Source organism: Budorcas taxicolor, chromosome 9, assembly GCF_023091745.1.
Source record: "Budorcas taxicolor isolate Tak-1 chromosome 9, Takin1.1, whole genome shotgun sequence".
Taxonomy (NCBI): domain Eukaryota; kingdom Metazoa; phylum Chordata; class Mammalia; order Artiodactyla; family Bovidae; genus Budorcas; species Budorcas taxicolor.
This window is the reverse complement of record NC_068918.1, coordinates 82,847,906-82,867,232: the sequence shown is the minus strand read 5'-3', so window position 1 is coordinate 82,867,232 and position 19,327 is coordinate 82,847,906. Positions and strand designations below refer to the sequence as shown.

At 43.3% G+C, this 19,327-nt stretch overlaps 1 protein-coding gene across 2 annotated transcripts in view; it reads right to left on the bottom strand.

Moving 5' to 3' along the window:
* Positions 1-19,327, bottom strand: part of TIAM2 (TIAM Rac1 associated GEF 2) — a 238,380-nt gene that overhangs the window by 218,053 nt on the left and 1,000 nt on the right. The window lies entirely within an intron of this gene.

Genomic DNA, 19,327 nt, shown 5'->3' with positions numbered 1-19,327 from the left:
TTTCCCCAGCATGTCTGCCAGCAAGAGACAGTGTCACTTCCAAACTGTGTGCCAGTCTGGCGATCTACTATACAGAAAGTTGAGAAACTCTCCCTCACCACCTATCCTGCCCCACGGCATTTGGGAAATTAACTCCCCTCTCTGACGCCGTTTCTGAGCCACCTCTGTCTCCTAGTCTTTCTCCCTCCAAAAATTAAACCCCAAACAAGGCTGCATCCCCGTCATTTTCTCCTCTCTTTTCACATGTGCTTGCCTGACAACCGCATTCTTGCACAGGGTTTAGCCATTATTTCTAGAAGCTGAATCCAGATTGACAAACCCAACCAAGACGTCTCTCTGGAGCTCCAGATTTCTAACTCTTCAGAGGATATTTCTGACTGTTCAGGGACACAGTGCCTACTGACACCTCAAAACTCAAAAGTTTCAAAAATCAGGAAGACCATCTCCAAACTCTCCTTGACTTGCTCCCAACTTTCCCCCCATCCCGTCTCCCCCTGCTCTTAGCAGCACCATCTTCATCACAGGTACCTAGACCTGGACATCATAGTTTACTCTCTGACACTTCGCCCCCATGTCCAGGCAGGTGCCCAGTTTGGGTAGTTCTCTGTTCTCTTATTCAGTGGGTACAGACTCTCCTCAGATCATCAGGACCCCAGTTCCAGCAGGGGTCCCTGACCCTGCCAACACCTCCCCAGCTGCTCACTAAGTTGAACTCAACCTTACCACACTCTCACGATCTTCTAAGCTCTGTTCCAATCTACTGTCCAGCCTTTCTCCTGACGACCCCTTATACTCCAAACTCAACAGGAGCAAAGTCTGGTAGCCTCGAGGGAGATCTTTTTCTGATAGGAGAAGAATTTGTGGAGATGGGACAGAAACAGTCAACAGATGCTTACTGGAATTCCCTCTGCTGCCCTGGCACTGCCAAGGAAATGTCTCTCTCTCTCAGCTTTAAAGAGGAAATAATTAGGAAAGGAAACTAAGTAAATGAAACATAATATAAACTGACAGAGCTATAATGAGATGTGTGTGTACACTCCAAAATGCCCAAAACTAAAGACAGAAGAGGCCTTCTCTGGTGGTTCAAACACTAAAGAATCTGCCTGCAAAGTGGGAGACCTAGGTTCAATCCCTGGGTTGGGAAGATCCCCTGGAGAAGGGAATGGCTACCCACTCCAGGATTCTTGCCTGGAGAATTCCATGGACAGTGGAGCCTGGCAGGCTACAGTCCATGGGGTCACAAAGAGTTGGACACGACTGAGCGACTTTTACTTCAAAGACAGAACAGGAAAACTATCCACCATGTCAAGAGCATCCTACGTTTATCCTAACACCACAGAATCGTTTTACAATCACATCTGTCTCATGATAGACTTTTGTGAATCTGATATTCATAAACAGCTGGCAATCAAACTCAGCAAGAGAGCAGAGTTCTATTATATTATACTATAGTATAAAAAAAATTCACTAGAGTGAACTAAATAAAACTTACTAAATGAAACTTGAAGAGACAAAACTCAGAAAGTATTTGGCCCAATAATTCACGTTTAAACTAGCCATTTGAAAAACAATGAAAATGACTACTTAATAAACCTTCAGTTGATGCTTATGAGTTAAATTTTGTCCTGAATAATTGAGGAAAGATTTTTAAAAAACAGAGAGATAAGCTCAGTGACCTCAGAGAGTACAAATTACTGAGCAGATATGAAACATATTCATACATCTAGGAAATGAGATAAGAGATGATGAAACAAATTTTCAAGGGCAAAAAAGTCAATACAAATGGAATATGAAGAGCATGAGATTAGTGAAAATGGATTTCCCGAGCTCTGGCACATGAAAAAAGATCCCCACATTCTTTGTGTCAAAGCGAACAGAATAATGATCTGCTCCACCTAAGTTGTTAAAAAAAAAAGTCTGCCTAACAGTATCTTCAGTGTTTTCCAGCCCAGCGAAAATGACTAGAATCCAAGTTTCAATTACACTTATAGCACTTTGGAAAGATGCTGTGAGCACTGCTCCAGCCACCAGGACTCCAGCCTCTTCTGATGGGAACTGTCAACAATCAATCATACATGCTAATGTTGGATGCGGTGTCCCAGATAATTTAAACAGCTGTCAGAGCCGAGCGGCGCTTCAGAATTCCATATGGCTTGAAAAACGCACATGTGCGCTCACCCTGCCCCCTTCCTAAGAACGAACCAGGAGGAAAGGTATGAAGCCAGGCAGACTGGGACCCACTCCCAGCTCTATGCCTTCTTCACCTCTACAGTATGGATTTCCAATAGCCTTTTCACATAGTCGTGGGGAGCATGAATTTTTAAAAGCCCGAGCACAGTGCTCAACACAAGAGATGCAGGAAATGTTAGCAACCAGGGCTTTCTTCTCTTCCCTTAGCTCCTCCCACCTCTCACGGCATGCCATGTGAAGAACAGAGAGCTCTCTCGGGCACACATTCTAAAGCAAAAGAGAGAAAACTCTGTGCCAATGGGGAATTTGTAGAGGTTTTTTTTTAGGACCTGCTTTGTGGCTTACCTATGGCGCACACACACCTTCGCCGGTGCAGAGCAAAGGGGCAAAGTAGGTGATTAAATAGCTAATCCCACTAGGGGATCCTAAGTAAAAAGTATGGGAGACCCCTGTGAATTAATGGTCACTCAAGAAAGCAGGTTTTCTTAATCACAAAATCATGCAACAGAAGTATGAGACGTGCCCCCCAACAAGAAAACAATGATGCCATGAAACCCACACCTGCCCAGTGAGCTCAGTGAATGAATGGTTTCTAGGACACGCTTCTCTGCACACACTGAACGCAAAAATATAAGGAAAGGTGACATTATACTAAAACCCGAGATGACTTAACATTTTTAGCATATGTTACCCCCTTTGGCTCATTTTTACTGCACTATGACAATCCCAGCTTGACCACGTAGGGACACAAACTCCACAGCCCCACATGGAGGAGGAGGAACGGATGATGGAAGCATGATGTCTGTTCAAGAACGCAGAAGATGGTGGCCTCTTTGCCCCTCCTCACTTTTCCTTTGATTAGAAAACCTTTTTTTTTTTTTTAACTGAATCACCTATGCTGTGTTGAGTCGCTCAGTCATGTCCAACTCTGTACCAACCCATGGACTGCAGCTCGCCTGGCTCCTCTGTTCATGAGGATTCTCCAGGCAAGAATCCTGGAGTGGGTTGCCTCTTCCTTCGCCAGGGGAACTTTCCGACTCCAGGGATCGAACCAGGGTCTCCTGCCTTGCAGGTGGATTCTATACCAGTTGAGCTACTAGGGAAGCCCATAAGTCAACTATATGTCAATAAAATATATATATTAAGGAAAAACTAATCCAAAGACACTGTCCTTTCTGATCGATGTAGTTTCAAAATATCTATGATTCTGCCATGCCTGCGTGTGCGCTAAGTCACTTCAGTAGTGTCCAACTCTTGCAACCCTGTGGACCATAGGCCACCAGGCTCCTCTGTCCACAGGATTCTCCAGGCAAGAATACTGGAGTGGGTTGCCATGCCCTCCTCCAGGGGATCTTCCCAACCAGGGATCGGACCCAAATCTCTTATGTCTCCTGGATGGATGTTTAATTTGTATTCAAAAGATAAAACTGTAGCCTAAGTTCTCAGAGAGCAGCACTCTCACGCATGTCCACTAATAAGCCTCACAAGTGTCCTATGCTATAAGTCACTTTTTACCTCTCATTTTGCCTCTTGCCGAATTTTTTCTGCACAGAAACAGAACTGAAGCTCCTCAGAGCCTCTCTAGAATGCCAGCCACCTAGCCATTTCAAAACCATCTTAACCATCTGCTGACCTGCAAACCCCAGCTGCACTAGGGGAATGGGAGAGGCCTCTTATGCCCATAGAAAGCCTGGGGCCACCAGCACGAAACGGGGAGCGCATCCAGGCTGAGTGCAACTCAGAAGCCCTAGAGGGCTGTCCACACTCACCTGGTGGGAGAAGCTGGGCAGGGAGCTTCTCTCCCCTCACCATCTACCTGAATCAGAACTCATTCAAAGGTCTCTCCTGTTATTTTAACATTTGAGTAGATCAGGGACTCCAGTGTTGTGGTGTAAGATTTTAAGGTAGGGGGTGTGTATGTCAGTTGCTCAGTCGCATCCAACTCTGCAACCCCATGGACTGTAGCCCAACAGGCTCCTCTGTCCATGAGATTCTCCAGGCAAGAATATTGGAATGGGCTGCCATGCCCTTTTCCAGGGGATCTTCCCGATCCAGGGATCGAACCTGGGTTTCCTGCATTGCATGCCGATTCTCTACTATCTGAGCCACCAGGGAAGCTCTTTAAAGTTGAGGGGGTGGGGGTTGTACATATTTCTATGACAGCTTTGCAAACTGACCTGTGGTGAATTCTGTGAAATATCATTGTGTATATCATATTATAGAATCACGACTTAGAAGGCTTTGGTTGATGAGTATGCTTTTGTTTTTAACATCCCCCACTAACCTACCATGGGCTTCCCTGGTGACTCAGATGGTAAAGAATCCACCTGCAAGCCAGGAGACCTGAGTTAGACCCCTGGGTTGGGAAGATCCCCTGGAAAAAGGGAACAGCTACCCATTCCAGTATTGTCGCCTGGAGAATTCCATGGACAGAGGAACCTGGCAGGCTACAGTCCGTGGGGTCACAAATAGTCGGACATGACTGAGAGATTTTCACTTCATACTCACCTAACATAAGGGCAGAAAAAATGTGTGTGTGTGCGTGTTAGGTCTATATTCAGTGTAAACCTCAAAGGGGGGAAAGATCAAAGCAGAATTATCCTTTTCTTCCTGTTCTGTGAACTTCCTCTTCATCAGTGAACTCTCACAGTAAAGAACATGGTAAGAAGTGAGGCGCCAGGTGAAAATCTGTACAGTGTAAACTGAACAGGATAAAATTGGTGTTTGGGGGATGTGAGGAGGAAGAAACAGGACTTGAACATAAAATGTTTGCAATAAACTGCCCAGGAGAAAAGCTGATCTCTTTGAATTTGCAGGCTCTATCCAAGCACTATATATTATTTATTAACCACTCCTTTTTTTTCTTTGTATAAAGAAATTCAGTACAGTATCAGCTTTGATATATTTACAATATCCCTCTTGGAGAAAGTCCAGAGTCTACATTTGGTTTTAAAAGAAGGTTCTTCCTGCATAGAAGCTATCTTAAAAAGCCAAAACACACACTCAGAAAAGCTGAGCCTCTTGTTAACATTTCCCAAGCACACAGTAGCTATGCACCATTTGGTACCCACCAGAACGTCTCTGAAAATATCACAAGCCTGCCAGTTTCTCCACGCATTTATGAGACTAATCTTGAAGAAGTGTCTGTTTGCAGAAGAATTCCATTTTTACTGGTATGCCCATCAAAAATTTACTGTCTCCCCAAGGAGAGTTCACTGGTTTTAGTGACTTGGCCAAATATCAAAATAGCTTGTAATTAAATGGATTTCTGAGAGCCAGATAAGGTATTAAAAACCAAGGGTGATCCCAAAGGAACGAAGCTTATGCATAGCACATGTTTAAATAATATACTCATCAATACACTCGGCAAACCACTGTCAGACACACCTTTGAGGAGAAAGATAGATCAAGTGACTCAAGGAAGTTTGCTCTGAAGATAGGCCATTTCCGTCCCGTCCTGGGAGTGACTGACAACCATCTACATTTTTCAAAATAAATATTTCATACCCAGTCATTTTACTACAAGAACATCTGAAAAGTCATACAGTCTCTATTTGGTTCCTCTGAATTTCAAGTTGACACTCAGAATGCATCAGTTTTATCTATGATCAAGGGAGAGAGCACAGACTAAACGATCACCTGTCCAAAAGGTTTTCTAACAAATGTCAGTTCCACAAGGACACTCTCATCCCTTATCGACAGCCGTGTCCTACAGATCGAGTGGTTCGTGCAGTATCTAAGGGTGTCATGAAGTGCTGTCCCAACAGAAACCCGACCCGGAAAGAACTGCTCCCAAATTAGTTTTTTAACCTTCTTCCCAGACTTACGAAAATGAAAAACCTGTCGATTTATGTATATAACCATATCTCCCAGATCCCACAGACCCCATCTTTAGGGAAACTCCATCTAGAACAAAGCCAATCACCTGTGTGTGATTCAAAGGGTGTATCTGTAGCATTTCACAAGATTTGTTACAGTGACGCAATAGTAAAATTTTAAGGGGAGTCGTGGATCACCCAGAAGTAAGCACAGGCTTACAGAAACCTTAGGCATTATCATCACATACACAGTTGAGCCTTGAACAGTGTGAGGGTGAAGGGTACCAAACCCAACAGTCAAACTTCCTGTGTAACTTTACAGTCAGCCCTCCGTCTGTGGTTCCACATTCAGAGAGTCAACCAACCGTGGAGAGTGTAGTACCACAGTACACGCTGACTGTGGGAACACTAACGTGTTGGTCAAGTGTGGAGGGTCGGTAAAGCGGCACTTGTTTCTAAACGGTGAAGAGCAAAGCGAACATCAGCAGGAGCATCAGGTACCCTAGCCTGCCTATACAAGCTCCTGAGATCTCAGGGACCTCAGCCCAGAGCCCCCAAGAGCTCATCACCTCCCAGCTGATTACTGACGCCTAGAAATCCACTTTCAGAGCACCAGTCTTTTCTTTGCTTCAGTCCAAACTTTTTCAAAAACAGTTTGCTGTTTCCCATCTTCCCTCCCCTCCACCATTTTTAGAATTTATTCTTAAAGGAGAAGCAGGAAGAGGTAGCAGTACAAACATACTCATTATAGAAAAATTCCCCAGGTGATGAAAAAGACTCCTCCCCACACTCAGAACCTTTGCTTCAGAGATATTCTAGGGGTATCTAGCTAGCTAGCCATTCATCCATCTGTATCTACCTAATTTACCTACCAACCTTTCTAGGAATATCAACAGACAGGAAGAGAGAGATCCCTAGAATGGATATACTTGTGTGTGCATACACAAGCACACCTGTGTGGGGTATGTGTGACTGTGTTTATAGATATCCATACACACACACACACACACATAGATGTGTGTATAACTTTGATAAGTAAGACATTTTGCCTTACTACGTGATGGTTAATTTTGCCAACCTGGAAGGTGTTTGGGAATGAGACTAACATTTAAATCAGTGAACCGTGAACAAAACAAACTGCTTGCCACAATATGGGTGGGCCTCATCCAATCAGTTGAGGACTTGACGAGAACAGAAAGACCAGTCAGAGGAAGAGGGAATTCTCCAGGAGACTGCCTTCAGACTTTGAACCATCACCTCTCCAGAGTCTCCAGGCTGTCTGCCCACATTGAGATTTTGGATTTGCTGGCCTCCATAATCACATGAGCCATTTCCTTCCTACAAACTCTTTCTGCATATATACATCTCCTATTGATTTTGTCTTTCTGAAGAAGTTTGTGAAGTCGCTCAGTCATGTCCAACTCTTTGTGACCCTGTGGACTGTAGCCCACCAAGCTCCTCCGTCCATGGGATTCTCCAGGCAAGAATACTGGAGTGGGTTGCCATTTCCTTCTCCAGGGGATCTTCCCGACCCAGGGATTGAACCCAGGTCTCCCGCGTTGCGGGCAGAAGCTTTAACCTCTGAGCCACCAGGGAAGCCTTAACTAATACTCTTGCCTGGAAAATTCCATGGACGGAAGAGCCTGGTAGACTACAGTCCATGGGGTCGCAGAGTTGGACATGACTCAGCAACTTCAACGTCAAATGTCAATATATATAACATATAACATATATATTCTTATCTTTCTACCTATCTATATCATATGATATTACATACATATCCTACATACATCTAAAGTGTGTATGTATACACAGGTCTGTATTAAACTCAGAAGTTTCAAGAAATGATATCCTTACTACATGTAACATATTTAGATACTTTCTATTCCATGTTATGCTATGTCATTCCATCTCATGTGTGTCTGAATATGGGTCTTAGTAAAGAAAAAAAAAGTCAGAAAGGTATTGGAATCTTTTTAAGTCTATCACTAGAATTAAAAATAAATCAACCACTAAACGGAGGTCACTAACTGATTCATTGTCTGAAAAACACTTTCTTTCAGAAGGCTGAGCACTTCTACAGTGTCTGCACCTAGATTTCTCAATTAATAAACCACGGATATTGTTCCATACTTATGGACATTTTGCTTCTTTTTATTAATATTTAGACCTTTTCTTATAAGGAGGATGAGCCAAAGAAGAAAGAAAATAAAGGTTTGAAGAAATCCAGAACAGGGACTCATTGAGTACCAAAGTCAAGTTTAGACTAATTAAAAATTTCACTTAAGGCTGGTTTCAGGGCTTTCATAAAGTGGCTGACAAAACAAACCAAGAGCAATAGGCAGACATCTTCTCTGGACATTTGTGATGTCTGAGATGTTTCATTCTTTTATTAAAAAGTTGGTACTGCTATTCTCCTTTTTATCTATTTTCCAGGAAAGATTCCAGTAAAAGTTAGGAAATCCAATTTTAGGCCTGACCATCAGGCTTACCAGAACAGCCTTTCAACTCAATTACACACACCTGCTGAAACCAAAGGCAGGAAGACATGTCCCCTGACCCTCCACCCATTTCCTTTCTGATTAGAATTTCCCCATTTCTTGCCTGAAATGAACTGTCCGTTTTTACATATATATATTACCATGAGAATTGAGTGCCAATATAAATTCCTATTTATACAGACTCAATTCCTATTTATACAGACTAAACATAGTCTCTTACAGGCAAAACCTTACAGTTAAGTCTCTGGATCAGATTTGTTCAACTATTTAGGTCACAGTCTCCAGTTTCAAGAGCATGCAGAATCAAAGGGAAAATGACAAATGCCAGAAGCCTTAGAAATCATCTCTTCCATTGGATTTATCACTGTTTTAGGTTCTTCAGAGAGAGCCCAGGGCTGTCCCTCCTCTCCACTCCAAAGATACACAAAATACACAAATCCTTTTATTCTCTACCACTGCTGTCAGTAACATAATTCCAGTTTCTCTCTTTTGCATTTTGGAATTTCACACAATATGTAGTTTGGAACAAAAGACTCCTTTGGTTTCAAATATTTGAAAGCCACAAATACTGTACCATTTCTCAGATATAGGAAAACAGAGCTCCTGAGAAGCAGACTGGTATCCACAGAGCTACATCCCCATGCACTGAACCTCCAGGGCAGCTGTTCTCCAAATGTGGTCCAGGATCAACAGAAGCATCATCCCCTGAGAACTTCCTAGAAATGAAAATTCTCCGGCTGATCCCAGATCTACTGAACCAGCAACCACGAGGAGGTACTGAGCAATCTGTGTTTTAACAAGCCCTCCACGTTATATTGATGCCCAAAAGTTTGAGAACCCTGGAGCAGTCCCAGTATTTTTCCATTATTCTCTTCCTCTTCTTATTCTAGTCCAACATCCTTACTGCAATAAACATTCAGCCACTGCCCCAGAAATGCTGAATCTAACTGCAGAGTCACCCATTGAAAAAGTCAGGATGCTACGAGAGAGTATTTACTCACTGCTTAGTGCAGTCTATACATTTTCTTTTCTCACTATAAGACGACACACATCCAGAGTCAAATAAAAGTTTTAATGCTTTCAACGAATAATTCAAGAAGGCAGAATTTACCAGTATTTCAGAAATTAAACCTTAAAAGGATGGAGCAGTGCCAGGAAACTTATTTCCAGAAAACCAGGATCATGGTACCCTGGGCTGTCAGTAACCAATATCCACTGAAAAGAGGGCTAAAGAGACAAAGTGAACAAACATAGGAAGATTATTAAACTATGAGACAGCTCTTTCCAGGAAAACCTGGTTTGGATACCTCCAAAGAGGCAGGAATAAGACTATTGCGCACAGGACTTCCCTGACGGTCCAGTGATTAAGATGAGCTCCCAGTGCAGAGTCCCCAGCCTTTGATAATTGATTTCACCTCGTTCTCTGTATGGTTCATGGCACAGGTCAGCCATCTCCATGGGTAAACTCGCTGACCTTCGACAAACCAGGGAAGAGGCGCCATGCTGGCTAGCTGTCAACTATAAGCCACATCTCAATTTAATGCTGCTGCTGCTGCTAAGTCGCTTCAGTCGTGTCCGACTCTGTGCGACCCCAGAGATGGCAGCCCACCAGGCTCCCCTGTCCCTGGGATTCTCCAGGCAAGAACACTGGAGTGGGTTGCCATTTCCTTCTCCAATGCGTGAAAGTGAAAAGGGAAAGTGAAGTCACTCAGTCGTGTCCGACTCCTAGCGACCCCATGGACTTCAGCCTTCCAGGCTCCTCCGTCCATGGGATTTTCCAGGCAAGAGTACTGTAGTGGGGTGCCATTGCCTTCTCCACAATTTAATGCTATTTTAACAATTTTCAAGGATCCCAAATAAGAAACTACATGAAGCTTCAACATCAAAAACTGAGACACTGTGAGAATCAACCTATTGAACCTGCTACTTGGTTTTCCTTTAGAACATAAAATCTTTTCAACTAGTCCCTACTAAGCAGTCACTAGATGAACCTTCACCATGAAAAATAAGGATACACTAATGCGGGGAGGCTTGCAGGGTGGGGGGGGACAGGGGTGGTCCATGAGGGAGAAGGGGCTTTTTGGCTAATTTCTTGAATAATATGAATAGTGTGATTGGCTAAAAAAAGAACATAGACATTGCCACCTCCTCTGTTCATTTATTTGGATTAACAGGATACCTTGCAATAATGAAGGACTTCCCTGTAGTTCAAATGGTAAAGAATCTGCCTGCAGTGCAGGAAACCGGAGTTTGATCTCTGGGTCAGGAAGATCCTCTGGAGAAGGGAATGGCAATCCACTCCAGTATTCTTGCTTGGAGAATCCCATAGACAGAGAAGCCTGGCAGGCTACAGTCCATGGGGTCGCAAAGAGTAGACATGAGTGACTAACACACACACATGCCTGCAATAATGATGCTGTAATATGTAGAACCTTCTTCATCTCTTAGCAGCATCTCCCTACTCCCACTTCACCCAAGGTCCTACCTGTTCACATAAATCTGGCTATACTCGCCAAAGCTTACATACAAATTCAGTAAAGACACAGATTTGAAAATCAGACTTCAGAACACAATTTAAACATGCTTTCTATTTGACCAAACGGTAAGTTTTGGACTTCCCTGGTGGTCCAGAGGTGAAGAATCTGATGCTCACCAATATACGGGACACAGGTTCAATCCATGCTCTAGAAGATTCCACATGTCGCTGGGCAACTAAGCCCATGCGCTACAACTAACGGAAGCCCGCACTCAGAGTCCATGCTGTGCAACGAGAGAAGGCACCCCGCGAGAAGCCTGCACACCGCAGCTAGAGAAAACCGGCCTGCAGCAACGAAGACCCAGCAGAGGCAGAAATAAATGATTAAACTGACCAGAAACGGACAGTGCTTACACCGGGAGATAAATTTATTAAAAAAGAAACAGTAAGTTTTCTTTTCTTGGGCTTCCCTTGTGGCTCAGCTGGTAAAGAATCCACCTGCAATGCAGGAGACCTGGGTTCAATCCCTGGGTTGGGAAGATCCCCTGGAGAAGGGAAAGACTACCCACTCCAGGATTCTGGCCTGGAGAATTCCATGGACTGTATAATCCATAGGGTCGCAAAGAGTCGGACACGACTGAGCGAGTTTCACTTTCACTTTTTCTTTTCTTGGATGCTGTCATCGCAAGGCTGCCCTTGCAATTGAGGGCGTGTCTGGGAGCATGGCCCACTGTCTTCCAACAGAAAATCAGTCATAGGCCCCAAACTACCATCTTTATAGACACATTACTAACCTCTTCCATTAGTTTGGCTATAATCAAAACCAAAAAGTATTTTGAACTTCATGGACATGTGCTTTATAATTATTTTGCTTATAATACAAGTTGATAGACTTGAAAGATGTTATTTCATTTTAAAACAATTATTAACAAAAACATCATAGTCATTCATAAAATGGGCTTCCCTGGGGGCTCAGCTGGTAAAGAATCCACACGCAATGCGGGAGACCCGGGTTTGATCCCTGGCTTGGGAAGATCCCCTAGGAGAAGGGAACAGCTACCCACTCCAGTATTCTAGCCTGGAAAATTTCATAGTCCATGAGGTTGCAAAGAGTCAGACATGACTGAGCAAGATTCACTTCACTATTTATAACAGTGTCAGGACAAAGCTATATTTCCCTCTGACAGAAAATAAAGGAGTAAGCTAAGATTCCTTTCAACTCAAATAATGTATATAGTACTACCCTCAAATCTCCCACTCACACTTCATTAGGAAAAGGCCTATTTATCTTTGTGCAGATGACACAATCTGCTGTAACCCACAAAATAAGCTTGAGTTGTAGGCTGTCCTCTCCATGTACAATGTAAAGTTGTACATTCCTTTGAGTAGGCTCTAGATTGTCAGGAGAAATATCAACAACCTCAGATATGCAGATGATACCACTCCAGTGCAATCAGTGAAGAGGAACTGAAGAGTCTCATGAAGAGGGTGAAAGAGGAGAAAGAAAATGCTGGCTTAAAATGCAACATTCAAAAACTAATATGGCATTCAGTTCCATCATATAATGGCAAATAAATGGGGAAAAAATAGAAGCAGTGACAGATTTTCTTTTCTTGGGCTCCAAAATCACCATGGATGGTGACTGCAACCATGAAATTAAAAGACGCTTGCTCCTTGGGAGGAAAGCTATGACAAACCTAGACAGCATAATAAAAAGCAGAGATATCATTTTGCCAGCAAAGGTCCATATGGTCAAACCTATGGTTCTTCCAGTGGTCATGTATGGATGTGAGTTGGACCATAAAAAAGCCTGGGCACCAACGAATTGATGCTTTCAAACCGTGGTACTGGAGAAGACTCTTGGGAGTCTCTTGGACTGTAAGGAAATCAAACCAGTCAATGCTAAAGGAAAATCAACCCTGAATGCTCACTGGAAGGACTGGTGCTGAAACTGAAGCTCCAGTACTCTGGCCACCTGATGTGAAGAAGCATCTCTTTGAAGAAGACCCTGATGCAGGCAAAGACTGAAGGCAAGAGGAGAAGAGGGCAACAGAGGATGAGATGGTTAGATAGCATCACTGCCTCAATGGACAAGAATTTGAGCAAACCGAGGGAAATAGTGCAGGACAGGGAAGCCTGGCGTGCTGCAGCCCATGAAGTCGCAAACAGTGGGACACGGATTAACGGCTGAACAACTGCAACAGAATACACAAGCTAAGAAGCTGTTATTGCCTTTACTAATTCCAAAAATTCAGAGGTTTAGTTTCCTTTCTCGTGGAAAATCTAAAACATTTCCTGGCTTTTTGATGCCGTCTTCCTAGTAGGTCCTTCTAATTTTTAAGCACAGAGAAAAAGGTCTAAAGAATCTGGGAGGTGGACCTTGCTCTGCTTGCCATTCACTTCTTATGATGGGGAATTAAAGCAGGTCATTTAACTTTTCCAAAACATCAAGTTTCTCTTCTGAAACATGGGTTGGATTAGATTTCTAACGGTTATTCTGTTCTAGAATGCTTACTGATATATAACAACTATTAAAGGAATACAACACGATTTGTGATATGGGACCAACATTCTAAATACGCATATGTAACTATAATCCTCATGTCTGTATCACTACCATTTACATATTCTTTTAAATTTTGTCATCTCTTCTATTCCACACAAATATAAATGTACTTTTACATTTTGAAATTATTCAAGAAATTGTAATGCACTCTATAAATGTTTAATAGAGAAGGAAATGGCAACCCACTCCAGTATTCTTGCCTGAAGAATCCCATGGACAGAGGAGCCTGGTGGGCTACAGTCCAAGAGGTCGCAAAAAGTCAGACATGACTAAAGCGACTTTGCACATAAATGTTTAAAGGTTTTTCTTTAGATAACAGGAAAATTGTACGGGTTGTTATTTCATGTTGACAATAAAATATGAATGTGCCCATCTATTTTCAGAATTACTCATTAACTGGTTTGCTGAAAATTCAAGTGCTGGCTGCCAGCTTGGTATATATCATTCAAGTTTTAGTGAATTTTCTAACGAGATTTATCAAGCCATCAAAATTTAGCTTCTGTGACAGATAGCTTTTCAGAAAATGCCATATTGCAATGACATTCTCCCCTCAACACACACCAAAACTCCGGTAATACTGACATCCTTCTGGACTCAATTTCCTCACATAGACTAACGGCCAAGGTAGAACTTACTACAGTTGGATTTAGTGACATCTTGAAATTTCTAAAGACAGGTCATCTAAAAATTCCAATTACATAGAAAACTGAAATGGAACTAAGCAAAACACTGCCTATTAGTATTTCTTAGAAAATGGCTTACTGAAAAGGCAAAAATGCTTCCTTGTTCATAGTTATTACAAAATATTTAGATGGGTCTAGTAGACTGAAATTTTCCCTAGTACCTTTCATTATTAATATCTTATAATTAACACACTTACTATCAATAGGCTTATAATTAATATATTTTTTCTTTAGAGCCCTTGAGTTCCTTTCTAAAAATTTGTTTCCTTTGTTTAGTAACGTCATGTCCAACTCTTTTGCAACCCTATGGACGCCAGGCTCCTCCTTTACATGGGATTTTTCAGGCAAGAATACTGGAGTAGGTTGCCATTTCCTCCTCCAGGGGATCATCTTCCTGACGCAGGGATCGAACCTGCAACTCCTACACTGGCAGGCAGGTCCTTTACCGATGAGCCACCACAATGCCCGGCAAACCACCCAAATTCATCACTATAAAGACCCTTTAAAGGATTTTAGAAATCCTTAACTTTTACCAGTTTGAGAAGTTTTCCAAGCTTATTTACTATGCCATTTCCCAAACTATGGATGCCAAAATCCCAAATTCTAGTTTCTCACCCTATTCCCAATGCAAAAAGTCACTTAGTAGTGGGAACTCTTGAAGAACCATGTCCAAGAGACACGCTCAGAATGTAACCGGTGGGTTTAAAAGAAACCTTGTAACCCAACACCACTGACAACACAAGGAAAGCTGCAGCCCAGATTCTGTTCCTCAATCTGCAAACCTCCTAACTGGAAACAAAGCAGACCCATTTCCAGCTGGACAGGACGCTGGGAGAGGAGTGGGCTGGATCCGACCAGACCAAGTCCAAGATAGGAAATACATTAGTCGCTCCTGGCAAGGAACCTTCTCGGGCACCAGCCTGCGTCTCCTGGCTTCAGTCTGTTGGGAGGGCTTCAGATAGGGTACTTTTTGTTCTTTCTTAAAATTCTGAACTCATAAAAGCTTTCAGATTCTACACTGTTTTTATTAAAAATCCTCGATTCCTTTACAATTACAGGCACGTGAACAGTTAGTTGAGAGAGGGTGGGCAAGAGGAAGGAGCACACAGTCGGACAGCCAGGCTCAAATCTCAGCGGTGTGACTTCCTGTGTGAACCTGGGTGAGGGGTCCCCCGCAGGACCCCAACCTTCTCCTCCTGCATTGCTGAGGCTGTGATGTGAGGTCTGTGATGGTTCTTAGCCAAATGCACTGCCCCCTGCACTCTTACCTGCCAAGTCCATCCCACCCCCTTCAAATCTCAGGACTCTGTGCCCTTGTGTGTTTCCACCACCTTATTCACACTGCCTGTGACCACACGCCCAATTACAACTGATCATTTTTCTGCCGGTCTGGTTTTCTTAAATCCACTCGCCACACTTGCTTTTACATCATTTGCCTTTCTTTCCTATGTGCAGTTCTCTTATTGACCTTCAGAGACTAAAAATACTCAATACATTTTGTGCTTGTATTAGTTGCTCAATCATGTTCAGCTCTTTGCTGAACTCTAGCCTGCCAGGCTCCCCTGTCCAGGGAATTTTCCAGGCAAGAATACTGGGGTGGGTCACCATTCCCTTCTCCAGGGGATCTTCCTGACCCAGGGATTGAACCCAGGTCTTCTGCATTGCAGGCAGATTCTTGACTGTCTGAGCCACCAGGGAATCCTAAACCCAAAGTAACCATTACTGTGTGCATCAGTGCTAAGTCTCTCAGTCGTTTCTGACTCTCTGCAACCCCAGTGACTGTAGCCCACCAGGCTCCTCTTTCCATGGGTCTCTGGGCAAGAATACTGGGTGGGGTTGCCATGCCCTCCTCCAGGGGATCTTCCCAACTCAGGGACTGAACTCACATCTCTTATATCTCCCACACGGACAGGCTTTATCACTACCGCCACCTGGGAAGCATTTCAGGGGTCACCAAATACTTACCCCGTGTGAAGAGTAGTAGGATAGCTGCTCAGGCTTCGTTTCCTCCTCATTCCACAAGAGCCTTGCTGTTCTACTCGGGGGAATAAACTGGGTGATGGACAGAGAGAGCTCAGCACAGTGCCTGGGAAGCACTTCCTGCCATCGATTCTAACTCTTCTTACTCCTCAGTGTTCTAAAGCTTGCAAAGTGCTTTCATATGTGAGCTCACTTGCCCCTGCTACCAACTCTGAGACTCAGGAGGTTCCGGAAAGAAACTGAGGTTGGTGATGTTCAAGATTATCAGAAAGAAGGCTAGTTGGTGGACAGATCTACTGATTCCAAACCCTTACTTTTTCTACTGATGCCTCTTGGGTCAGGAGTTCTGGCTTCTTTTATAGAAAGCAATTCCTACCCATCTCCTCCATCAAGTTTATCCAACACTGTTACTGAATTTAAGAAACACAAACACATGGGCCAAATTCCACTATAATGGATTGCAAAGGACTTCGGTATGTGCTATATCAAATAATTACTTTAAACAAGAAAGCTTTCAACTAGCTCGTCCATTCATCATCCAGCAAACATTTATCACCTGACTACTTCAACAAGGCATTGTGTTTGGGGATGGGAATCCTCCCTTTCCCTGAGATATTATAATTAGTCTATGCCTTTAAGATTTCCCAACTGAAGCCAACACTGGAAGATATAGAAGCTCAAATACAAAGAGCACTTGAATCAATAAAGCAATGAACTAAGAGCCAGAAAATCTGAGCTCCTGTCTTGGCTGCGCCCCTAGCTGAGCTCTATGACCTGGGACAGGTTCCTAGTACTAACTTTCCTTATCTATAAAATGGGGAAACTGGTCCATATTATCTTTATTTTTTTTTATTTTTTTTCATATTATCTTTAAAGTTCTATGCAATGAACTCTAGAGATTCCAGGATTCTATATGATTATCAAGTTCTTTTGATATGTAATGGTATATGATTTTATACAATTTTATGAACGTTGGTGAGATGATCCACGTATTGACTTTAGCTTGAAAAATATCTCCAGATTGCCCACAAATGGTTAGAAGTTTTTAACAACATACAAATCTGGAGCATTTTTAAGAATCTTACAGCCAACTGAGTTTGCAAACTGCCCCACATACAAACTCCATTTTTTCACATGTAAATTGCAACCCTAAATGCTGATCTCATCTGGAGAATTTAAATAAATCTGATTCAAAGCCTTTTTTCTTCCTTCTTTCAATTCTGTGATATGTCACTTTAAGATGACTTTAACGCTTATGTACAGCATGGCACTTCATCCAGTGTACTATAACACATGTTCGTGTGAGCCAAGCTCTTTATGGCCTTACTTTTAAGAGTCCTGTACTCTCTCTCAGCACATCATGATTAGATGGATACTTAGTGCCTTGAAAGGCAGTCAGCTGAGGAGGCCCACCACATGCTGGCACACATCTTTGATGCCCACCTGTGAATTCATTCCCCCAGATTCTCCCCTGTAGTCAAGGAGAAGACATCTAAGAATCACTTGAACAGCCAGACATAAGAGCAAACTACAACCCATTCCTATATCCTGACGTATATGAGAAATCTGCCCCCAAACTCCCACTTCCTAGATGTCTGTAGAGATGCGTTCTTTTCTCTCATTTAAGGAGACTTAACTGAGCTCCTGGCCGGTCAGTCTCCGTGGTGGATGCTGAGTCTAGTAGCAGAGAGAGGGTGAAGCAGGGCCAAAGCTAGCCCACCCTGGACCTTCAGGTAAATTAGAGAAAGTGGTTCCTTCCAGTGGCGAGGCAGGCACCAGGGGCTTGGGAAGTGGAGTGCAAATTGGATTTCAGCCTCCACTTGCCCATTGGACAGGATGACCTTGTACAGTGAACAACTCACACAATTTTACAAAGTCGCTTCCCTGGTGGCTCAGACGGTAAAGAATCTGCCTACAATGCAAGAGACCTGGGTTCGATCCCTGGGTCAGGAAGACCCCTAGAGTAGGAAATGGCAACCCACTCCAGTATTCTTGCCTGGAGAATTCCATGGACAGAGGAGCCTGGGAGGCTACAGTTAATGAGGCTGCAAAGAGTCAGACACAACTGAGCAACTAACGTACATGCACACACGCATGGCCAGAGGCGTTACAAAAAACAAACTGTTCTAATAGAGATACCGACTACTAGAGAAGCAAGAGCTTAACCGCCCAGCAGTAAGGAGGGAGGAGAGCCTACTCGAGAAGGGATGTGACTGACACATGACGGACGTGTGGGTAATCAACAGATGGATGAATGGAGTGAGAGCAGTATAAACAGAATGCTCATTCATTCCAGACAGTGGTCTGGAAATGACAACTTGGAAGGCGTCTGATGAGTCTGTGTGTGGGTGTAAGGGGAGAGGGAGGGAGAGACGTGTGTGTGTGTAAGGGGGTAGGGAGAGACTTGGAAGGCGTCTGATGAGTCTGTGTGTGGGTGTAAGGGAAGAGAGAGGGAGAGACGTGTGTGTGTGTGTGTGTGTGTGTGTGTGTGTGTGTGTGTGTGTGTGTGTGTGTGTGTGTGTGTGTGTGTGTGTGTGTGTGTGTGTGTGTGTCTAGGGAGAGACTTGGGGGAGAGTCAGGACAGGAAGCTGCAAAGGCAGGCAGGGGCCAGATGATGAAGCATCTTATACATAGGTAAATTAAGGTGCTGAAATGGATTCTGACACCATTAGGGGCTCCTTTTGCCACTGTACATAATAAACTCTTCGATTATACGTTGCCCTGTTTTTAACAATACCTTGCCCTGTGTTCACCAATCACAAGGTAGTTAGGGACGCTGATTCCAAAGCAAGAAGTTTCATCCTATAAACTGAACAGGTAAAAGTCAATGGAAAAGAAGTTTGCTTTTAGAACTGCACCAACCTTAATACTACATTTTCAGAACATAAAAAGCCTCAAAGAACACCAGACAGTGTTTTGTAAGTGTGTATGTACACAAGATCTATTGGCTATGCTCAAATGATAAGACCAGAAATTGAAATTTTATTGAGAGCCTAGAGATGAAATATTTATAGCATATGGTCTGCACCTGTAAGACTAGGAAAACTTACGGACTTATTAGCCACCCTCCAGCTTAACTCTATCTAGAGGATTGGAGATAACCAGGTGCTGTC